General features: G+C 32.6%; 2 long non-coding RNA genes across 2 annotated transcripts in view; one reads left to right on the top strand and one right to left on the bottom strand.

Annotated features, from left to right (window-relative positions):
• Positions 1-24,440, top strand: part of LOC147761812 (uncharacterized) — a 271,082-nt gene extending 246,642 nt beyond the window's left edge. Inside the window, exons 5-6 of the long non-coding RNA XR_015334672.1 lie at positions 23,805-23,890; positions 24,222-24,440. This is a non-coding gene — a long non-coding RNA (uncharacterized LOC147761812). The remainder of the gene's footprint in view (positions 1-23,804; positions 23,891-24,221) is intronic.
• On the bottom strand, positions 2,175-4,008 carry LOC106155536 (uncharacterized). Its single transcript, XR_001237618.3, has 3 exons — positions 3,850-4,008; positions 3,570-3,662; positions 2,175-3,078 (listed from the first exon to the last, which is right to left on the bottom strand). It is a non-coding gene; the product is annotated as an uncharacterized LOC106155536 (long non-coding RNA).
• Positions 24,441-25,298: the final 858 nt, after the last annotated feature.

The raw sequence follows: 25,298 nt of genomic DNA, 5'->3' as shown, positions 1-25,298 counted from the left end.
TAGATCAGTAGGTGCAAAATATTTACTCTCTACGTGTGCTATGTGAGATTAATTTTTGTTCAGTTCATTGCAAAATATTTGTCACAAGAGTTGTAGAATTGCTCATGATTTTAGGTATTTAGTTATTGAAATAATTCTTATAATATCGTATGGTTAGAAACAGAAAAAAAATCAACGTCGGATCCGGAACATTTAAATGTAGTCAAAATATGAAATTCTATGTAATTTGTAGCATTATGTGTACTTGATAATGTTAGTCCAGAGCGGGTTTCCTTCTTGATTTTTCTGATGTTAAAGGTGGACTGAATACCAGATCCGGCGATGTTTTTTAAAGGAAAAAGTTTTTTCCGAAATATTTTCTTTAATATCAAACATAAGATCAAACATAAGAAGTGTAGTTGATAGTTTTATTTGTAAAATCAAATAGGTTAAATTTGGTTCATTTTTAGTGAATTCTAATGAAAATCTCAATGACTTTGTTTATATCATTTTATTCAATCTTTCAAAACTTAAAAAGAATCACAAATTTAGTCGCACAAACTGATGTTTTTAGATGGTTAAATATACACGCATATATGGAATGGAATTTTGTTTTGGTCTTTTAAGATTAAAATAAAGAAATACCGAAATTATTCAATGCGTTGTAGTATTTTCATGTTCATTGGTACCTACGGGTTGGGGTTCACTTTCCTGCTCGCGTACTTGGATAAAAGCAAGTAATTCCCAAAGACTTTTTAAAAATTTCCTTTGGTTACTATAAGAAGAAAGTCTACCCGAGGAGGGTGGGTGGGAACAGTTAGAGGAGTAGGTAACGCGCTTGCCTCTCAGACAGAAGGTTGCAGGTTCGATTCCTGGCGCCACTGGGTCCCAGCAAATTACCTTTTGCAAAAATAAATCCAAATAAAGAATTTTGACTTCTACATAACAGTGTTACGAACACAGGATAGTAAGAGGAGTCGGCGGTTCTGTAGTTAAGAAAAATAACTTATTTTGTTCATAAAACAATATAGCACATTTATTATGGCATAAATGAATACAAAAAGTAACAGCATAATAACACAGAATATAAAACTTGGAATACCCTTTTTCTACATTAATGGCAATTTCATAAAAAGTACTATGAAATGTGAATTAAGCTTTTACATACAAATAAAACTGGTTCTCTATCTAACTAAAACATGTCGAGATTCTATGCATTTTGAACATTTCTATTTGGCTGGCGTAGCCTTTTGATTTATAAAGGAGTTTAGGAATATTATGATAGGCATAATTCCAACAAAATTAACAAAAAAATGTCAAAATTCACTGATGTGAACGGTGTAGAAAATTCAATATGCATATAACCTAATCCTATCCCGACGCATGTACCAACATGCAAGCACTATGTCGTCTTGCTGATGTTCACAAAACAAAAATAGGTAGTCAAAATAATCAAATTTTGTAAAATTCCTGATAGTTTTGTTCATCGATAAATATTGTTCATGTCCAACACAAACTTTTCTTCATATGAAATCCTAAAATATGTATTTCATTGTGCAACTTTGAGCGAAAACTGAATTTTGTACTGCTTGCGAATCAGAAACGTCATGATGACATGACCAACTTATAAGCTTATTCCAACCATAGCCATTTTAGAGAATAATTTTCAAAGAAAACGGAGAAGATTACGCAAATATTAGTTCACTTAAAATATACATTTACTATGACAACACTAATAAACTTAAGACTGGTCTCCGGTGTTCAGTGATCAAGTGACACTCAGCACTATAACTCAACAGGACATGCAGGACTGACAACCCATAAGAAATTATTTTTCAATCACTCTTTGATTGCGACCAAAAAGTCAACTAAGAAAATACAAGGCACAAGGCCAACCTTTAACAGAGCGCCGATCTATACACTTTTGGATAAAGTTTTTATACTGAGAATATGACAATTATTCATATTTTGTTTAAAGAAGCAAAATACAATTCAAAAGTAATTTTGTACGATAATTCGATGGATTTTTAAAGAATTGGCTGAAAACTGCTAGCCAAAATTTACGAAAAATGCCTATTTAGTTTTTAAATTTTTTCTGTAAATTTGGCTTTTTAAAAATTGTACTGCATTCTTTGTTGGGTGTATTGACAGAAATTGGTAATCTTAAAACCTTCATGGAGTGCTCATTTTTAAAAAAAAAAAAAACGGCAGCTAAAATTATTCATTTGACTTTGTCAAATTCAGTGTATAAAAGTTTCTGATGAATGTCAATCCTACGTAGACCCTTTAATGAAGATGATATTCCAAAATAAAACATTTTCTGTAACACAACGATTTTCCTTTGTGACCTAACACTACTGCAATAACAAATGCATATTAATTTCGGGAAAATTTCAATCCTTGGTTTCGTTTCTAAAAACTAGGGTGACTTTTGACCCCCTCCCATCACGGACAATATGGCCTGTGACATCAAACACACGAAATACGAAGCTCATTTTATATGCGTCACAATCGCACATTCAAACTTAAGAAAGATCGTTTCAGTGCGTGTGGACAGTTCTGCAATACTAATGACACATTCTGCCAGTTTGATAATGCTGCAATTTCTGAAGCATAATTATTTAAACTACAGCGATTTATTAATTTTTGGTGGATGCACATCTCGTTCTTTTTTGTTTCTTTAACTGAACACACACTATAACACTATCACTAGAATTCAATTTTAAATAAATAATTGTTCACGGAGAAGTGCCAAATTGCAGATTTGTCCTCACAAATATGTTACCATCCAAAAGAAAACCGGCCATCCTACATGTGCTTGTTGTTTATGTTGCCACACCTACACGGAAATAAACCACTACTACATGTACGTGTATCAAAGTACTCTTCTTGAACACTACTTTGTGACAGTTTGAAAATAACTACAGTCGATTCACAACACAAAGCAAACATTACACTTTATACTAAGTTTCAACCCTGCAAATTTACTAGCAGACGAACTCTGACATGTAATCTTGACATGGATGCAGCCGCTGTGGAACACGAGCCTGACGTCATTGATGGAGAACGTATTCAATCTTCTCGTGCACGGCTGAGTCACTGAAATTAAACAAAAACCACCTTTACAAATCAATGACTAAGGGTTGATTAAATAAAGCAAGTTTTAATCTTACGGCAACCGATTTCGATTCTTATAGTAATATTCAACAAACCACTTTTCAACTTTTAAATTAGAGGAATATACTGTATATATACTGAGCTGACACGTTTTATGTTATTATGCACTTTCAAACAATATAATTTCTATTCTTTTACACCGTGTACACACTGTAACGTGACAACATTCTGTGTCTTTAGAATCACACGTCAGTGGTGCTACTAAAAAGATAGTGACCCTCGGATTACGTATAAAGTGAAATTTTAGAAATAAATATATGACAGGAGGGTAGTAAAAACAAAATTTATGAGATTTTAGAAAGAAGAACAACGTAGTCACGACATGTGCACATTGGCGGGTAGGGATTTGCTGAGGTGGATTTTGAAATTTAAAAAAAACAAATTACCGGGGTAGGACCTGAGAATGAAGTTACCTGCCAAGATGTCCATACTTTGTTTGAGACGTAAGACGCGTTCACTGCTGGAGCAAATCTCTCACCACCCGTTTTCTGGCAAATGCATTCCATCTGAAAATAAGAACCGATAATTAGCTATTTAAACGTCAAGTTGAATTTGGACTTTTCATGAAAAATATTGTTGACGTCAAGACAAAATGTCGACATGATGCCTTATTTGCAAATTGCACCATTTTTTGGTTAATATCATTAACGTCACATAACCAATGTTATCTTCCATCATCTATACAGTACTTACAACAGATCGATGCCAATTTCAGTCCCAGATTTCCGACCATTTCGTGGAAATTGTAGCAATGAGACACAATGCTTTCTTCGCCATCTTTTACTGACCTCGGTCCTTGCTGAACGCCTCTCACCAAAATGCTCACCTGGATTACATAATAACATACAGTTGATCACCTTCTGTACAGAAGCCTCGATTTTAACTTCAGTCTTTGTTATATAAGAGGTGCAATCATGCCCCCCCCCCCCCCATCCCTGGAAGATGATTTGGATTTGCTGAAATCATGATGACAAAAACATGAAAATTTAGCTGAATTTTTTCCACAACAGTTGTGATATCTTGTGATATGAAATGTTAAATATACATAAGTGCCTCCATGTCTTTGTGTTAATACATGCCCCCCCCCCAAAAAAAAATAAATAAATAAAAAACAATTACCCCCACCCCCAACGCAGTATGTTTCACAGATAAAGGCATTCAATAATGATGAGTAATGATGAGTAGGGAAAAACGTAAAAACAGGGGGCACGGTTACGTCTGAAATTCCTTCCAAGAAAAATAGAAATAACGATTCACCCAATTGCCCATAATTGGGAAACCTTGACCTATGTAATCGGCATGAGGTAACGAAAAGATCAAAAACGAAAGGAAAAAGTTTGGAAATAAATAAAAATGTGCAAAAATGACCAAACACAATGTTGTACTTGTGTCAAAAATAAATGATAGTAAGTAAAGTAATAGTGGAAATTTTAAGGTAGAGCTGGTGAATTTTTTAGATAAAAAATGATAAAATTAGTAAAGAATAATAGAAAAAAAACATGACAAATAATGAAAAAAATGTTGCAGACATTCTGATGTAGTTTGATTATTTGGTTAACGGGAAGACGTGTAGCAACTGACAATTTGGGGTCATTTAAAGGTATTGAAAAAAAAATGTTAAAAAGGCTCCCCAAACCAAAAAGATAAAAAAATGAAATAAGGATAATGTGTAAAAGTTTTTAATATCATTTGAAGTTGACTGATTGAAGCAGACACATAGCAGAAATTCAAAGGAAAAGCATGCACAGTTATCTGTTATCATAAAAAAATACTAATTAATTATACAGACCTTTCTGCAGGTGGTAATGGGAATTTATAAATTTGTATATTTTTTAATGGAAAATCTGCTTATTATATTATTCCATTTTTTACAAATATTATTTAGTTTTTTGAAAAATATAAGTGAAAGGAAAGAGATAAGAGAAAAAGAGCAGCAATTGAAGATTTTTTCCCAAAAAAACTTCCTTAATTGCATTGAAATAATGAAGAACATACATATTACTGGCATGCATGCACTCAAAAACAAAAAATACTCTTCCACTAGTATCTAAAAATCAAAATTATTATATCTTCATATATAAATAATAATGCACTAACACTAACAGAAGTAACAAAATCTCAGGTATGGCATCACAGTGTCTACTGCAGTCCTCTTGTCAAACAAATTTTAAAAAATACAGCAATAGAACAATTTTAAATATCTGATTTTCTCCATTCTGAGATTCTGCACACAGTGAAGAGATTGAATTTGACAAACTGCACTGATTTAATTTTATTTCCACTTTCACTATTTATTTCACAATACACAACAGATTTACCATTACTTTTATACAATCAACAAAATTGTTAAGATGCAGAAAACATCAAAATAACACGTTCAAGTAAGTTGTGAGTTCAATAATGAGACTTTTAACATGTCTAAGAATTGAATCTGAGGAAAAATCACTTTTATACAAAAAAAAAAAAAAAAAAAAAAAAAACAGCATTACTTCATCAAAGCTAAACCTATTAAGAAAATTTTCAAATTTAACCTGTACATATGAATCAGCCTGGTGTCTGTACATAAAAATCATATTTTAGTAAATGTTGCAATGGTGTGGGACAAATTTTCTTCCAGCCTTCTTAAAGCTTTAATATTTATTAAATATTGATAAAATTTCTATCTGAAGACGTCTATATAAATGTCACATGACATACAGTTTAAAGCCAGAAGGAAAAAGCATCAACATGTTTTGTACACTGTAAAATAAATATTTATCTTCTGCCCTTTTTCTGAATCGAGACAAAAGTTCTTGGAATGTTGAGTACACCAAGGAAACCAACACAGATGTATGTCTTGGGATAATGTATTAAAACAAACCGCAAAGTGCTATTTTGTATTTTCATCTGGAATCTTCACATCAACTCCACTGTTACATTGACTGAGTTGTGTCACAAGAACAAATATTTTGTATGGGTTTGATATATCACTTCATAATAAAGTTTCACTATAACTACCAACATCTATTCTGCTTTGTGCCAGATATATTTCCTCTGAGCTTTGCCTCATCTGTGGAATGATCATCAAGAACTTTATGTTAAAAAATCTTTGGTCTCATAAATCTGCATTAGTGACTCAAACATCAGTGTCGTAATCAGTTTCTGTTACTGAAGGACAGAGTTCATTATGTGGTATATGGACAGTGATCTCTGATGACTGGTTGTCTTCTACCCCATTGGAGTAAGTGGGGCTGGTCATGTCCTTTTTAGGGGGTTTAGCAGGTTCTAATCCTGTTATTCTGTCATACATTGGGTAGGAGAAATTGGTCTGTTTGTTGTAATTTTCAAAATTCTCAATTTTGTTGTACTCTGGTTCCATTGCATCCTATGAGAGAGAAGATGAGCACTTTAGACCAATGTATAAAAAGAAAATTTCCAGTTAATGAAGCATTAATGCTAAATGTTTTCACAGGCAATTAAAAAAAAAAAAAAAGACCAAGCTATAGATATGCTTTTCTACTATACATGGAAAATACTGAACACTTCAAAGTTTTCTTCACAAAAATAAGAACATCAATAATGACCTCTAATAGGATGAATCATAGCAAGAACTATTTCAATATGCAAGGGAATTGTATGTTATCATTACCAAAAGATTAAGCTTTGGACTTCTAATAAATGTCAAATGAATCTTTAAAAAAATTGCTGCAATGATTATACCTTATGTGCCTTTAAGATAAACCAGTTTGATACTGAATACCTTATTTTATTTTCTAAGATGCATTTGATATCGTCTAAGATGGCTTAACAAATTTTCTTAAAATTCCTTGCAAATGCGTGCGTGTGCGCATGTGAGAGAGAGAAATCTTACCTTTTTCTTCACAAAAATAAGAACATCAATAATGACCTCTAATAGGATGACCACAAGTATAATTGGGACCACAATGGCAGCTGTTTCTGAAATAACATATTTACTGGAAATGTTTCAAATCAGGAAGGGAAATAATTCATGGAAGAAGTAACAGGAACTTATTTACAATGATAAAAATACCATACAGCAATTTAACAAGAATAACCAAGACTGACATAAGATGAATTTACTTAGATGCAAAATGTTAAAAGAAACTTACTATGAAATATGATAATCAACAAAATAAATTTTTAAGCAAATACAGTCTTTTTCATTTGACCTCAAAAAGGATGTTAAAAAAGATTATGTGATCTACTATCAACTTACATGAACTTGTATCAGCTCCAGTGAATGCTGAAGGCTCCTTTTCACAGTATTCTCCATAGCAGTCTGAAATTTAGTCAAATTTATTCAAATACAGTGACAAAAATTATTGACTTTAAATAAAACAAAAACAAGAACATCACCCCACCATTTCAGATGTAGGCAAGTCATGCTGCATTTTTCTTTAATTATATAAATTCATAAACTTGTATAGATTTCACAAGATAAACAGCCAGTATACAACAACAAACCCTGGTTTTCTTCATCTCCACAAACTCCACAAATGTATTTTTGATTTGTAAAATCACCAGCTTGGCAACAACTATATTTCCTCTTCCTATTAAAGTCTTCATGTGTTTGCTGTGCTTTGTGATTATTGACACAAATCACATTTTCATCTCAATTACAACAACATTTACAATATTTTGTCATTGTTTTTCTAACCCAGATACTTACTATTCAAGCACAAACACACGAGCCCACCAGTTTCTGGATCTGGCTTACGTTTGCCATCAAAATTCTTGCAAGGACATGTCTGACTTGGTGTGGGTTTTACTGTCTCCTCAGCTAAAAAATACAATAGACAATTAAATTGAATCTATTATGTAAAAGCTCCCTAAATAATCTGACCTAGTACAGCTGTCATGCTATATTTTAGAACAAAAATGTTGTTTTAATAGTAACAAAATTAATGGAAGATTGTTATTAATTATTACTGGGTAAAAGCTAAATAATCCTACTAAATGAATCAAATCAATGGATTGTGTATCATTTCTCAAGAAAGAGGAAGTAGTAAGAAAAGTAGTAACTGTATCATGTCTCAAAAGAGAAAACACACACATGGTGTTTCTAGTTGAGATGTAAGCCCTGTTGTATGTTAAGTCTGGCTCTGTCAGAGGGTTTGTTTTTGGTGTCATCAGATAAGGGTGCAGAAGATAGCCAGAATCCCCCCAGAAGGAATCCTGGAATATCCTCTGTTGTATTTTATGTCTGGCTCTGTCAGAGGGTTTGTTTTTGGTGTCATCAGATATGGGTACAGAGGAAAGCCAGAATCCCTCCAGGAGGAATCCTGGAATATCCTCTGTGTTCATACTCTCAAAATGTTGGCCAATACCACTGTTGTTGAAAATAAAACTGTCGTGGGTACTGCCTGGCCACCTGCAGACTACATCAGTAAATCTGAAAAAAAAAAAAAATTAAATAAATAGATAAATAAATAAAACACAATTAAAATGAATTAATATTTAACAATAGCATAGTTACATACTAAAGTCATAATTTTCTGTATTTTCAAAATGAAAAATGTTTTTCAAAAATCAAACAATTATCTCTGAATGAGAATAAAATTTCCTTGTCCCCCCAGTTGGAGGACGTACTAGAGATATTATTTCTAACAAAATATTTCTAGTTCTAATAAAATTATGAATTGCATTTGAATGATTTCTTCTTTCAATGTTGAAGACTTTTTTTACAGAACTGCAAAATCTTTTTTTTTTATTCACAGCAACCAACAACAATTGCAGTAGTTGTGATTGGTATACGTGACTCAATTAGGTGTGTTTACATCTTGACGATATCATGACAGATATATATATATATATATATATATATATATATATATATATATATATATATACCTTATACTGAAAGAAATAAATGATAAAACAAAAACATGTATTTACATAAGCTGGGTATTGCAAATTGCCTGCACATTGATGTCATGAAAGCCTTTACGACAGACAAAGGAGTTTTCAACGTTGGCCGTAGGAGATTTAATGGCAATCATAGTGCCATCCACACCAGATGGCACTCCAGCACTCTTGGGAATCTGGCGATGGCATTAAAGTCATTCTGTGTTCTGACCACCTTGGCCTGTTCACTAGGAAAATATACAGACAAAGAGTGAGCACCTCCTCATTCTCCAGAGTCAATCTAAACATAAATAATGACTGTCTTTATTTTGTCATGTACAAATATGATAAAGAAAATGACAAATTTGGCATATTCAGCAATAACAGCAATCAGCAGTTGGAGACATATTATGCTCAATGGCCATTGAAAATACAAGATGGAAAATATTATGTATATGTACGATACTTCACAATATTTTCTGTTACTTAGTTAATATTTTTTTTAGTAAAAGAAAATGAATCTTACCACTAGTCTCCATCCCTCCTACCAAACTGTCAAACGCTGGAGTTCCAGCATATATGTTCACTATTCTGGTTTTGGTTGGACTTAGTCCCTGGGGTGGTGGACCCCCTCCAGTTAGGTGTCTGGCCTTCTTAAATTCGCAGTGAGACTTCTTAACAGACGAAACAAGGTGCCTCCAGTTATCAGGGCACTCTGCTGAACTTATGGTTGATATGGCAACTGATGATATTTTATTTGCCATGGCCTTCCACACTCTCACCTTGGTCTTGTTGTCCAAGGTGGAAGTGTGTTTGTTTGTAATAACTGCATGTTTCTCGCATAATTCTATTAAAAGTGATGTTTCTGCTTGCGTCCAGTTTGCCTATCTCTGCCTCTTGCTTGTTAAAGCAGGTTCCATCCTGCAAGATAGAAAAGCAGACGACAGATGACACCAGAACACAGGAGTATTGTGGGTAATTTATTTCCCAAATATATGGTATAGATCACTTCTGTTGTTAGCATCTATCATGACTTTTACAATGTTTATATCAACCAGTATACAGTTTTCTCTCTAATCATTCTACGTCTGTGAAATCTCAAAAGATTTACTGCCAAACCCAGCAGGTTCGCCATTTTGGATGATTTAACAGCATGATAGCAGATTTATCCCACCTATTTCGAGTAAAGAAATAAAATTTATCCTCTGATTTATTCCCTGAATAATGCTATCCACTGCTGATGAAACACACTATTCTGTGGATAACGCTATCCAGAGGATAGCGACCATTTTTATCCATAGGACAGCGCTATCCAGCCTTGATGAAACCGGGTCCTACAGTTTTACAATATTCTACAAAACACAAATCAATAGTATCACATAAAGCCACTAAAAATGAACATTTAGTTCACTCACAAACTTTACAATTTATAAGAACTGACCTAATTGTCTCCGGACTTCAACATTGTATGGCCTACAATCAGCAGTTGGAGACACATTACGCTCAATGGCCTTTGTAAGAGTTGTATTTTTTAGATGTTCTGACTCCTGATATGACCAACTGTCTGTTGCTGTCATCAAGGTTGGCATACTTGAAATGTAATGTATGCATGTATTAGATTTCATGTCATTTTATATATATTAAATGGAACAAGAAAAACTACAGAATCTGCAGTGAACTGTTTATGTCTCCGTTAGAAGGAGATCAAATTAACAACTTCCAGAATGCTTGGCTGTGGTGCAGGTAATAACCTGTGACAGTACCATATACCAAATTTGATTACATTTGTCAACTGAAGATGTAATAAATATAATACATTTTATCAAAAAAAAAAGGAAAGATATAAGTATATATAAACAAATATTAGTTAACCACTTTTTTCCTATCGTAAAATTTATGATTTATGTATTCCATCACATTTTCCTGAGATTAACTCAATATAATCCAGATGTGCATCAGCTCACCACATCTTCCTGGTGACATAATCAATGGTCAAGGCATTAGGCCAGCCCAGTTTCTCTGTTATCACAGATAACAGGTTGATGCCGTCCATTACCACACAAGCAATGACCCCAGTCTGTCAAGTTAATATATATCTGGAATAAAATGTTTAGAATGTCATACATATTTCAAATTAGTAATTTCAATCAACTGCTAATATCAAACATGAGTATCAGTCACTGACTTTTTATCGCCCCATTAAAAATTTATTATAATTATCATTATCTTTTTTACGAAAATTTTAAGTTCTTTTCTTTTTTTTAAGCAATCGGGTCATAATCCCATTTATCTTTATTATGGTAAACAACAAAATGAGAGGAAAAAATCATTATTGAAAATAACCTTGTCCAAAGATTAATAATTAGAAGAAGAATAAATTATGAATTCAAACTACTTAGATTCAAACTGCTTATATATGCCTAGAATCAGAGTATCTGATAAAGTAAAGAAGACCATCAATCAACCTGCCATCTGAAAAATCTGGATATTTCAAATTCAAATTTTTGGTAAAAAATCAGATTTGCTTGCTTGTTCACACACGCAAAGCAAATCTGAATCCCATGCTGAAAAATTCCAGGTATAACTTCCTGTTTTGAACACTCATGCATGCGCCGCACAGGAAAACTAATAATTCAAAACAAAATATGGCACCATTTACGGCTCTTATTGTACTTAGCTTTTGCCTCGATTTTAATTTGTGACAGCAAGTGCAAGTCAAAGCAAGTCAAAAGAAATTCCAGCTATCTTGAAACATATATCAGATGGAAACATAAGTTTACGTTTTTTCATGTTGTAGTGAGCACTGACCTCCAGATACATTTGGTGCAATCACTGAAGTGATGAAGAAGTGTTCATTGATACCCACACCCACACCCTGGGAGTCTCTTCACATTGACTGATATCTGCAACAGAAATAAAAAATATCTTACTGAATGCTATTTGAATACAGCATCAAATGCAATTTGCACTTGATTTTATGAGATTGGTTTATATAATCTGAGAGAAACTGATCAGTTGACTGTGTCTAATGAAAAGTATTTTTTCGAACAATATATTTAAGAAAACTGAAAATTACATTGAAAAACCTGGCAAATTCCATGACTTTAAATAGTTAAACATTAATAATTCTGACAAATCTAGTCCAATGTTTCTGAAATTTGTACAAATAATGCTTAACAACAATAAAAATCTGAGATAAGCAGATCCGTTGTCTGTGTAATGAAAGGCATTTTTTCAGACAATTCAGTTGTGAAAAGTAATAATAAAAATAGAAAATATACTAAATTCTCCTAATAAATATAGTTAAACATAAATAATTTTGTCAATTACATTGGAAATTTTCATCAATTTGGAAATAAAACAACCTAAACAAGTATAGAAATCAAAGCCTTATCGCTTCACTGTGTCTTTTTTAAGTGTCAGGTTTAATGGAAATTGATAATGAGAAGAGTGAGAATTAACCAAAACATATTTCAATATTGTAATTATTTACTCTGAAAGAAAACAGCAAATGTGATGATTTGAAGTTGTTTGTGTAAGAGGTTGCAAATTACCTATAACTGTCATCTGGAAAACAATATATACCCATACAAGACTTCTCCTTACTACCAATGCCAGATGCAGATTACTCCTTACAATGGGTTTCTGGAAGGGGTTGTTGTTATCACAATATTTGACAATGTCCTAAATCTTGCCAAATATCATGTATTGTACACATGGATAAGACATAGTGCTGCTCTTTCACTGCCTGCTTTTTCATGGTAAGGGTACTCTGGAACAAGAATAATATAACTGAAAGAACTGAATATTACATTGAAAAGAATGGCAAGTTCAGTGACTTAAAATAGTTAAACATTAATAATTTTGTCAAATCTGGTCCAATATTTCTGAAATTGGTACAAATGATGATTAACAACAATAAAAATCTGTGACAAGCTGATCAGTTGACTGTGTCTAATGAAAAGTGTTTTTTTGGGACAATATATTTGGGAAAACTGAAAATAATATTGAAAAGACTGGCAAATCCCAGGCCTTAAAATAGTTAAACGTTAATAATTTTGTCAAATCTTGTCCACTGTTTCTGAAATTTGTACAAATGATGCTTAACAACAATAAAAATCTGTGAAAAGCTGATCAGTTGACTGTGACTAATAAAAAGTCTTGTCTACGGATGATATATTTGAGAAAACTGAATATTAAACTGAAAATTCACACTGCAAAATTCCATGACTTAAAATAGTTAAACATTAATAATTTAAAAAGATTTAATCCAATGTTTTTGAAATCTGTACAAATGATGCTTAACAACAATAAAAGTCTGTGATAAGCTGATCAGATTAGACTGTGTCTAATGAAAAGTGTTTTTGTGGACAATATATTTCGGAAAACTAAAAATTACACTGAAAAGACTGGCGAATCCCAGGCCTTAAAATAGTTAAACGTTAATTATTTTGTCAAATCTTGTCCACTGTTTCTGAAATTTGTACAAATGATGCTTAACAACAACAACAAAAAAAAAAATCTGTGATAAGCTGATCAGTTGACTGTGTATAATGAAGAGTGTTTTTTGGGACAATATATTTGGGAAAGCTAAATAGTACATTGAAAAGACAGGAAAATTGCAGGACTTAAAATAGTTAAACATTAATAATTTTGTCAAATCTAGTCCAATATTTTTGAAATTTGTACAAATGATGCTTAACAGCAATAAAAATCTGTGAAAAGCTGATCAGTTGACTGTGACTAATGAAAAGTCTTGTCTACGGATGATATATTTGAGAAAACTGAATATTACACTGAAAGTTCACACTGCAAAATTCCATGACTTAAAATAATTAAACATTAATAATTTAAAAATATTTAAACCAATGTTTTTGAAATCTGCACAAATGATGCTTAACAACAATAAAAGTCTGTGATAAGCTGATCAGTTGACTGTGTCTAATGAAAAGTGTTTTTTGGGACAATTTATTTCGGAAAACTAAAAATTACACTGAAAAGACTGGCAAATCCCAGGCCTTAAAATAGTTAAACGTTAATTACTTTGTCAAATCTTGTCCACAGTCTCTGAAATTTGTACAAATGATGCTTAACAACAATAAAAATCTGTGATAAGCTGATCAGTTCACTGTGTCTAATGAAAAGTGTTTTTTGGGACAATATATTTGGGAAAACTGAAAATAATATTGAAAAGACTGGCAAATCCCAGGCCTTAAAATAGTTAAACATTAATAATTTTGTCAAAATTTGTCCAATATTTCTGAAATTTGTAAAAGTAAGGCTTAACAAAAATAAAAATCTGTGATAATTTGATCAGTTGACTGTGTCTAATGAAAAGTGTCTTTAAGGACAATATATTTGGGAAACTAAAAATTACATTGAAAAGGCTGGGAAATCGCAGGACTTAAAATAGTTAAACGTTAATAATTTTGTCAAATCCAGTCCAATATTTCTGAAATTTGTACAACTGATGCTAAACAACAATAAAAATCTGTGATAAGCTGATCAGTTGTCTGTGTCTTTTTTTAGTGTTAAGTTTATGGGAAATTGATCATCAGAAGAGTGAGAATTTACCAAAACAAATATTTCAATATTGCAATGTATTATTTACTCTGAAAGCAAATAGCAAATGTGATTGAGGTTGTTGATGATTTGAGGTTGTTTGTGTAAGAGGTTGCAAATTACCTATCACTGTCATCTGGAAAACAATAAATACCCATACAAGACTTTTCCTTCCTTCCAATGCCAGATGCAGATTACTCCTTACAATGAATTTCTGGAAGGGGTTGTTGTTATCACAATATTTGACAATGTCCTAAATCTTGCCAAATATCATGTATTGTACACATGGATAAGACATAGTGCTGCTCTTGGTGCTGTCTTTCACTGCTTGCTTTTTCATGGTAAGGGTACTCTGGAACAAGAATAATATAACTGAAAGAACTGAATATTACATTGAAAAGAATGGCAAGTTCAGTGACTTGAAATAGTTAAACATTAATAATTTTGTCAAATCTGGTCCAATATTTCTGAAATTGGTACAAATGATACTTAACAACAATAAAAATCTGTGAAAAGCTGATCAGTTGACTGTGTAAAATGAAGAGTGTTTTTTTGGACAATGTATTTGGGAAAACTAAATATTACATTGAAAAGACAGGGAAATTGCAGGACTTAAAATAGTTAAACGTTAATAATTTTGTCAAATCTTGTCCAATATTTCTGAAATTTGTACAAATGATGCTTAACAACAATAAAAATCTGTGATAAGCTGATCAGTTGTCTGTGTTTTTTTTTAAGTGTTAAGTTTATGGGAAATTGATCATCACAAGAGTGAGAACTAACCAAAACAAATATTTCAATATTGCAATGTATTATTTACTCTGAAAGCAAACAACAAATATGATTGAGGTTGTTGATGATTTGAGGTTGTTTGTGTAGGAGGTTGCAAATTACCTATCACTGTCATCTAGAAAACAATATATACCCATACAAGACTTCTCCTTCCTTCCAATGCCAGATGCAGATTACTCCTTACAATGAATTTCTGGAAGGGGTTGTTGTTATCACAATATTTGACAATGTCCTAAATCTTGCCAAATATCATGTATTGTACACATGGATAAGACATAGTGCTGCTCTTGGTGCTGTCTTTCACTGCCTGCTTTTTCACTGTAAGGGTACTCTGGAACAAGAACAATATAACTGAAAGAACTGAAAATTACATTGAAAAGAATGGCAAATTTAGTGACTTAAAATAGTTAAACGTTAATAATTTTGTCAAATCTTGTTCAATATTTCTGAAATTTGTACAAATGATGCTGAAGAACTATAAAAATTTGTGATAAGCTGATCAGTTGTCTGTATCTAATGAAAAGTGTTTTTTAGGACAATATATTTTGGGAAACTAAAAATTACATTGAATAGACTGGGAAATTGCAGGACTTAAAATAGTTAAACTTTTAATTTTGTCAAATTTTGTCCAATATTTCTGAAATTTGTACAAATGATGCTTAACAACAAGAAAAATTTGTGATAAGCTGATCAGTTGTCTGTGTTTTTTTTTTTTAAGTGTCAAGTTTATGGGAAATTGATCATCACAAAAGTGGGAATTAACCAAAACAAATATTTCGATATTGCAATATATTATTTATTCTGAAAGAAAACAGCAAATGTGATTGAGGTTGTTGATGATTTGAGATTGTTTTTGTAGGAGGTTGCAAATTACCTTTAACTGTCATCTGGAAAACAATATATACCCATAGAAGACTTCTCCTTACTACCAATGCCAGATGCAGATTACTCCTTACAATGGGTTTCTGGAAGGGGTTGTTGTAATCCCAATAGTTGACAATGTCCTAAATCTTTCCAAATATCATGTATTGTACACATGGATAAGATATAGTGCTGCTCTTGGTGCTGTCTTTCACTGCCTGATTTTTCATGGTAAGGGTATTCTGGAACAAGAACAATATAACTGAAAGAACTGAAAATTACATTGAAAAGAATGGCAAATTTAGTGACTTAAAATAGTTAAACGTTAATAATTTTGACAAATCTTGTTCACTAATTCTGAAATTTGTACAAATGATGTTAAAACACTATAAAAATTTGTGATAAGCTGATCAGTTGTCTGTATCTAATGAAAAATGTTTTTTGGGACAATATATTTTGGAAAACTAAAAATTACATTTAACAGACTGGGAAATTGCAGGACTTAAAATAGTTAAACGTTAATAATTTTGACAAATCTTGTTCAATAATTCTGAAATTTGTACAAATGATGTTAAAGAACTATAAAAATTTGTGATAAGCTGATCAGTTGTCTGTATCTAATGAAAAATGTTTTTTAGGACAATATATTTTGGAAAACTAAAAATTACATTGAACAGACTGGGAAATTGCAGGACTTAAAATAGTTAAACATTAATAATTTTGTCAAATTTTGTCCAATATTTCTGAAATTTGTACAAATGATGCTTAACAACAATAAAAATCTGGGATAAGCTGATCAGTTGTCTGTGTCTAATAAAAAGTATTTTTTGGAACAATATATATGGGAAAACTAAAAATTACATTGAAAAGACTGGGAAATCGCAGGACTTTAAAAAGTTAATCGTTAATAATTTTGTCAAATCTTGTCCAATATTTCTGAAATTTGTACAAATGATGCTGAACAACAAGAAAAATCTGTGATAAGCTGATCAGTTGTCTGTGTTTTTTTTTTAAGTGTCAAGTTTATGGGAAATTGATCATCACAAAAGTGGGAATTAACCAAAACAAATATTTTGATATTGCAATATGTTATTTATTCTGAAAGAAAACAGCAAATGTGATTGAGGTTGTTGATGATATGAGGTTGTTTTTGTAGGAGGTTGCAAATTACCTGTAACTGTCATCTGGAAAACAATATATACGTACCCATACAAGACTTCTCCTTACTACCAATGCCAGATGCAGATTACTCCTTACAATGGGTTTCTGGAAGGGGTTGTTATCCCAATAGTTGACAATGTCCTAAATCTTGCCAAATATCATGTATTGTACACATGGATAAGACATAGTGCTGCTCTTGGTGCTGTCTTTCACTGCCTGATTTTTCATGGTAAGGGTACTCTGGAAAAAGAACAATATAACTGAAAGAACTGAAAATTACATTGAAAAGACTGGCAAATTCAATGACTTAAAATAGTTAAACATTAATAACAATAACAATAAAAATCTGTGATAAGCTGATCAGTTGACTGTATCTAATGAATAGTGTTTTTAAGGACAACATATTTGGGAAAACTAAAAACTACATCGAATAGCAAATCGCAGGCCTTAAAATAGTTAAACATTAATAATTTTGTGAAATCAACTCCAATGTTTCTGAAATGATGCTTAACGACAATAAAAATCTTTGTTCAGCTGATCAGTTAACTGTGTCTAATGAAAAGTGTTTTTTGGGATAAAATCTGTGATAAGCAAATACCATGGCTTAAAATAGTTAAACTTTAATAAATTTGACAATAACTATTAATTACATTGTGGCAGTATTGTCCTGTGCCTCCTAGTACAGTGTAGTATTCTGGAGTCATTGTGTTCCATTGTGGCAGTATAGTCCTGTGCCTCCTAGTACAGTGTAGTAGTCTGGAGTCATTGTGTTCCATTGTGGCAGTATAGTCCTGTGCCTCCTAGTAGAGTGTAGTAGTCTGGAGTCTTTGTATTCCATTGTGACAGTATAGTTCTGTGCCTTCTTGTACTACAGTGTAGTAGTCTGGAGTCATTGTGTTCCATTGTGGCAGTATAGTCCTGTGTCTCCTAGTACAGTGTAGAAGTCTGGAGTCAATGTGTTCTATTGTGGCAGTATAGTCCTCTGCCTCCAAGTACAGTGTAGAAGTCTGGAGTCATTGTGTTCAATTGTGGCAGTATAGTCCTGTGCCTCCAAGTACAGTGTAGTAGTCTGGAGTCATTGTATTCCATTGTGACAGTATAGTCCTGTGCCTCCTAGTATGTACAGTGTAGTGTAGTAGTCTGGAGTCATTGTATTCCATTGTGACAGTATAGTCCTGTGCCTCCTAGTACAGTGTAGTAGTCTGGAGTCATTGTGTTCCATTGTGGCAGTATAGTCCTGTGCCTCCAAGTACAGTGTAGTAGTCTGGAGTCATTGTGTTCCATTGTGGCAGTATAGTCCTGTGCCTCCAAGTACAGTGTAGTAGTCTGGAGTCATTGTGTTCCATTGTGGCAGTATAGTCCTGTGCCTCCTAGTACAGTGTAGTAGTCCGGAGTCGTTGTGTTCCATTGTGGCAGTATAGTCCTGTGCCTCCTAGTTCAGTGTAGTACAGTGTAGGGGGAGTCAGATGATGGACTGGAAAAGACAAAAAAATGTCAGTGATCTGAGGCTTTTTCTTTAAGATCCAGAATATTAGAGTAATTTAGTAAGTTTTCTACATGTGTACAGCATATTAACTGTGAAGAATATAAATATAAAAAACTTACAAAAATAACGCGGTGTTGTAAGTCAAGACTGAGGAGGAAAAAGGTCTACTTATAAATCAGATACAACATCAGTTCTCCACTTAATTATCTTACCTTCATAAGCCAATGCAAAACTACAGATGAAAAGGGAATGGTAAGAACTTGAAGTAGATGACGGTGTGCAATCTTGTCAGTTCTCCAAAAGCACTTTTTATCTGCTCGTCAACATTCTGTAGCACATATTGTAAAATCTTCACAAGCACATTGCATCGTGATGTGAACAGTGAACAACTGACACAGTCGATACCATATGTGTCCTTCACTTCAGATGTCTCATCCTGAACTCACGGATTAAGTTTGTCGAAAGAATCTATAACGGAACCATCTTAGAAAAGTGTCCTGGTGGAAGATGACACTTAGTGTACAGAACATTTGATGAAAATTCGGCTTTTCGGCATCACCCTTTGCCTGATCCGCCATATAAACATTGTTTAGTATAGATGGCGCTGTGCAAGAGGTGAGACTTTGGATTTGTAATGGACTGCAGCCAGGATCTGGAACAGGTTCATCGCCTGCTGTCTAAGAAACTCGTGGAAGGAGGGAGAGGGTTCTGGCACTGCAACAGAAATTACCAGGGTTCAGGCATTGTGTTATATATTGTGTATTTAGCAAAAATAGACTGAAAGTCATGAGCTTCAACGAAGCGTCAATCTGATTGGTTGAAAGTTATGGAAACAATACAGGAGCCGTCCAATGAAATTTCTTTATACAATAATTTTTTATTGTTTTGTAAACAAAGCAAATAGACAATGTCTACACAGTCACTGGTAAGTTTTATTTTTTATTCCAAACTGAAACCCTGTATCAAGTATAAAGTAAGCCCACATAGCGCCTTTTTACAGGGTTGTTCATGATTTTTAAATGATTATTAACATTCTTAATGAAATTCTTTCAAATTTCTTGTCACACAACGTTTTGATAATCATTCTTGTAATGGTGCAAATGTTTTTTTTTTACAAAAACTATCAAATGAAGATACAGAAATCTATGATTTGTATCTTGTTTAACTAAGATTTCATTTATTAATATATTTTAATATATTAATAAATGCATTTTAATATTTTAATATATTTTAAAATTGCAGATGACAGCTGATATGGAGATTGAAATAAACAAAAAAGAACAGTGTGCTCGTAAGTTGTGTGTGTGTGTGTGTGTGTGTGTGGGTGACTGTATGTGTTTCGATAAATGGGCTGGCAATTCATTACAGTGGGCCTAAAACAACTAATTAATTTCTTTGTAATATGAAAGTAAGATTTCCCATTCTTTATTTACTTTAAATAAGTGGTCAATTTGAATGTTTGTAGTGAAAATATCAAAAAGATATATTGATAGGATTTCTTTCTATTTTACTTTTTATTTTGAACAGCCAAGGCCAATGTCAGACTAATTTTGAGAGAAAACCTGTTAAAAGCAAAAGTGGTGGGCAGGGGAACTGCCCTTGGAGGCTTGGACACCCAGCGCGGCATTAATATGCCAAGGACGACCAGCATGGGTGTCCCGTCTCTAAGGGCAGAGTTTCTCCTGCCCAAGGGCTCTAAAATGGAATGGAAATTCATTAAGCCACAAAATGTAAGTATCATCCTTTTTTTTTTTTTTTTTACAAAAGTAATTATCTAAGGTGAAAATGATTTTTTTTTTAATTGAAAAAGTAAATTAAAAGTATGAAATGCTGAAGTATTTATTTATGCCTTCATTCATTTCTCTAGTGTATTTGATTTATCAGTTATTGCGTATATTTTTTAACATTTTGTATTTCATTGTAGACATTACGATATCATCAAATATTTATTTATTCATTCATCATTCAATCAGCCTTACCACCCTGGGTCTGGCTGGACATGGGAGCCTGAACCCTTTAGGAACAGGTGCCTCCAGGTGACCACCAAGGACAGCATGGAAGTGACCTGTACTTGGGGAGAACTGGACATGGAAATAAAAGGTGCTTGATCTTTTAATTCTATTTGATATAACCAATGGAAATAAAAAGTGAATTAAAGTTTTAATTTTGTCATGTAAAATGCTTGGTAAAACAGATTACTTGATCTTATAATCCTATAAAATATAACCTGTGAATAGAAATGATGAAATGGTCCTTTAATTCTGTCAAATACATTTTAGACTATATTTTAAACTATATCATAATTTGTGAATGACAAATAAATGTGACATCTTATTCCAGAGTTGAACTACATGTACGAGCCTGAAGTCCACACCGGTGGTAAGTGAATTGCATAATATAATTGTATTGCTCTATTCAAGGCAATAATTCAGCAGATATAGCAATCAACTTGGTGCATTTTTTATTCTACTAGCAAGAAATCATGAAATAAAATTATTTATGGCTACAACACTGACTCTCAGGGTGCAAGTCTAGACCCTCAGGGCCTGTTCACAATGAATTTGAAGACCTAGCTAATATGCACTAACTCCATGGAAACTCTTGCTGAATACAATCAGATTAACAGACTAACACACCCCCTTTTGTCTCCAACATACATAATTACCAGCTCTACTGTATTCTACTCAATGCCATGATGTATTTGATGTGTTAAGTTTAGAAAGAACAAATACATGTATTGTGTTTCCTTAGATTTCAATTCAATTCTCATGTTTCAGCTGATACCAACAGTAAGAATTGTAAAGAATCCTAAAACTAAAGAGATAGATAAGATTGGAATCTCAGTAAAATAATTATGACTTTAATACACACATGAAACATACACATGTGCACACACACACATACATTGGCACATGCACATACACAGACATGTACATGAACAGTATGTTGCACAGTATGTCTGACCTTTGACAGTCTTACAGTCTTCAGAAAAATTAATGCTGTTGCAGTGTATTGAACACAATTGAAAATTAAAAGAACAGAATTGAATTGATTTTTTAAAATTTTAACATTTTTTAAATTGAACCACATTCCTTAAAATTCAATTCTGTTCTTTCAGGTGATACCAAAGAAGAGAACAATGTAGCAATTAATAAGACCCTAAGTATTGAGAAGCTAGGTAAGGCTGAAATCTCAGCTGGTAGAATAATTATAAATTTTAATGTCCACACACACATACACTAACAAACACACTGTAAGCATGTTGCTCAAGCAAACTCTGGTCTTAAGCATAATATGATAATATATTAATTTTTTTAGTCTTTTTTAGTCTTTTAATGTGTCTTCAACAAATTGTAATACTGAATTGTATTTGAATATGCACAGATATGGAATATTAAGTTTTTATGTTTAATGTCATATTTTCTTCTGTCGATACCAAAAACGCAGATGCTGAAGGCATCAAAGAAAAAGGTAAGACAGTAAGGGCAATTTAAAAGGAATTCATTAACACACACAAGTGGAATTTAGGGTGGAGAATTTCACGCACAAATCCTGAGTTACATTCACTGATCATTTATCAAAATGTTTGAATGTGTCCTTGACTATGTTAAATAATGTACTGTATCCTTGTTGTGCACATGTATGGGATGTTTAATTTGTTTTCCTGTCTTTCTTCAGTCAATATCAAAGACACAGCAACCGTGATAGAGGACGTGAAGGAGAGAGGTAAGACAGCAGGGTTAACAGAAAAGGGATTTATTTATTACACTGATGGAATGTGATTGTGCATGTCCAATTGCGCACGCACACACACACACACACACACACACTACTTGTACACATGTTGCACAAGCAAAGTCTGGCCTTTGAGAGACTTAAGAAGATATTTTATCTTCTTAAAAATTAGTGATTTTGCTGTGTAAATATTGAACACACGTAATGCTGTCTTTAAATTTCAATTCAATTCTGTTCTGTATTTTCAGATGATACAAAAGCCAAGAAAAATGTTACAATTGTTAAGACCCTTAGTATTGAGGAGATAGGTAAGACAGGAATCTCAGTAAAATAATTTGACTTTTAATATACTTATGACACACACACACACACACACACACACACACACACACACAACACACACACATACAGCATTTATACACACCACAATCATGTTGCTCAAACAAAGTCTGGTCTTTAGCATACTTAAGAAGATAATTTTTAAAGACAATTAAATCTTAGAATGTTCTTAACAAATTGTAATGCTGAATCCTATTTGAACATGCACAGATATAGAATGTTAAAATTTTATTTGATATCATTTTTTCTTCAGCTGATATCAAAGACAAAGAGTGTGTCAGATGCTGAGGGCATCAAAGAAAAAGGTAAGACAGTAAGGGTAATTTAACAGGAATTCATTTAAGACACTTAAAAAATGTAAACACACACAGATGGACTTTAGGGTGGAGATTCTTATGCACAAACAGTTTAAATTCACTGTTTAGTGATCTAAATCTTTGAATGTGTCTTTGAATATGTTAAGTAATGTATCAAATCCTTGTTGTGCACATGTATGGGATGTTTAATTTGTTTTCCCGTCTTTCTTCAGTTAATATCAATGACACAACAACCCTGACAGAGGATGTGAAGGAGAGAGGTAAGATATCAGGGTCAATAGAATTAGGATTTATTTATTACACTGATGGAATGTGATTGTGCATGCAACTTGCAAGCATGCGCGCACACACACACACACACACACAACTGCGTATTGATGTGTATGGCCTTTTTACAAGTACTGTTTTAATTGTCTAATTTATTTTTTTTTAATAATTGTTAAAGATTTTCAGTACAGTTGCATGTATTAAATAATATGGTGCAATGACTACATACTGAAGGTTATATATTATTGCATATTAGTTAGGTAATATTGCGTCATATATTTCAGCTTCCAAGGACAGACGCCCATCTAGGTGGAGAAGATTTTTAAGTCTCTTCACGTCTTGCTTCAGACGAAGATCAAGAACATAAATGGTTATTATTATTGTTGTTGTTATTTTTGTTGTTGTTATTGAATAAATCTAATCACTCCCAATATTTAGAAATTTGACAGCATTTTAAAAAAGAACAGATTCATTATACAGTCACAAGGAAGTTCTTTTGTTTGTTTCCTTGTTTTGATGGCATCATAACTAAGTAAACTTTCAGTTTTTAAGAGGTACACTATGTCAAACAGCTGGTAAAACATGTACATAATTATATGATAGCAGCCAGAAGCTGCTGGTTGGAGAGTTACTGTCAACATTTTAAGATAATACATTTTAACTGAAATATATTTTAATATTTTCATCTTCTCATTTTTTAGGGTCATCATTGCAGAACTACTATTGCTTCTGTAGCAGCCAGTTAAAAACTTCAAATGTTATTCTCTTAATTTTACAATAAAATATTTTATTTTGTGTAATTAAATGCATTTTGTTTTTACTTTCTTTTCTTAATTGAGGGTAGCATTGGGGAGGGGTGATCACAGTTGACGGGAAATAAAGTCAATTAAAAAATCACAGTATGCAAAACTTAATGCATATCTCACTGACAATGCTGTTGAAAATCATGAAAATCATGAATCGCCAGGTATAATACTTCGTTTCATGAAGGGCAAAGAATAACAAGGCAGCAAAGCTGTCAAATGTACAGACAAAAAACAGGAAATAACTATGCACAAAATAGGCTACTGTCATTTGTGATGCAAAAGTACATTATGTGAATGATTGAATCTGACAAACTGCAATGATATGAGTTTATTTCCATTTTTGAAACTTTATTACACAATACACGATGACAAGTTTACCATCATTTTTACAAAATCAACTAACAATGATGTAAAGATGCAGGAAATGTCAAACAAACACTTTTATGTATCTTATTAATTAAATAATGAAACTGTTAACATGCCTAAGAATTAAATCTGAGGAAATGTGAAAAAACAGCATAACTTCTAAAATAATGGTTTGATCACGCTGATTTTCGAACTTGACCTGCGTTTTATGAATATTCATCAGCTCTGTAAATATAAAGCCAAAAGGTAAAACTGCCTTCCATTTATCTTGTTTACAATGAAAGTGCACGGCGCTGGCGACGGCGATGACGGCGATGACAGATGCAGGTGATGGCAATATGTACAGACACATCTATAAATATTTACTGTACTGTTTGAGAACAGTAAGTGACATGGTTTTTCTTAAATGGTCATCATGGGAGCAGTGCCCAAAATAGGTTTTTTCAAATTTTGATGCAATATTACATAATGTTTAACAGCATAATGACCATCAAATTTTAATAATGAAATATTAGTATCATGGATATTCAGAAAATGTGACTAGCAAAGGTCTTCAGGCCCATGGAACTTCAAAGTCACAACTTAAAAATGCCAAAATGTAAACAA

This window comes from Lingula anatina, chromosome 5 (genome assembly GCF_051362555.1).
Source record: "Lingula anatina isolate TDL-2025a chromosome 5, LinAna3.0, whole genome shotgun sequence".
NCBI classification, from domain to species: Eukaryota; Metazoa; Brachiopoda; class Lingulata; order Lingulida; family Lingulidae; genus Lingula; species Lingula anatina.
This window is presented reverse-complemented; position numbering and strand designations above follow the sequence as displayed.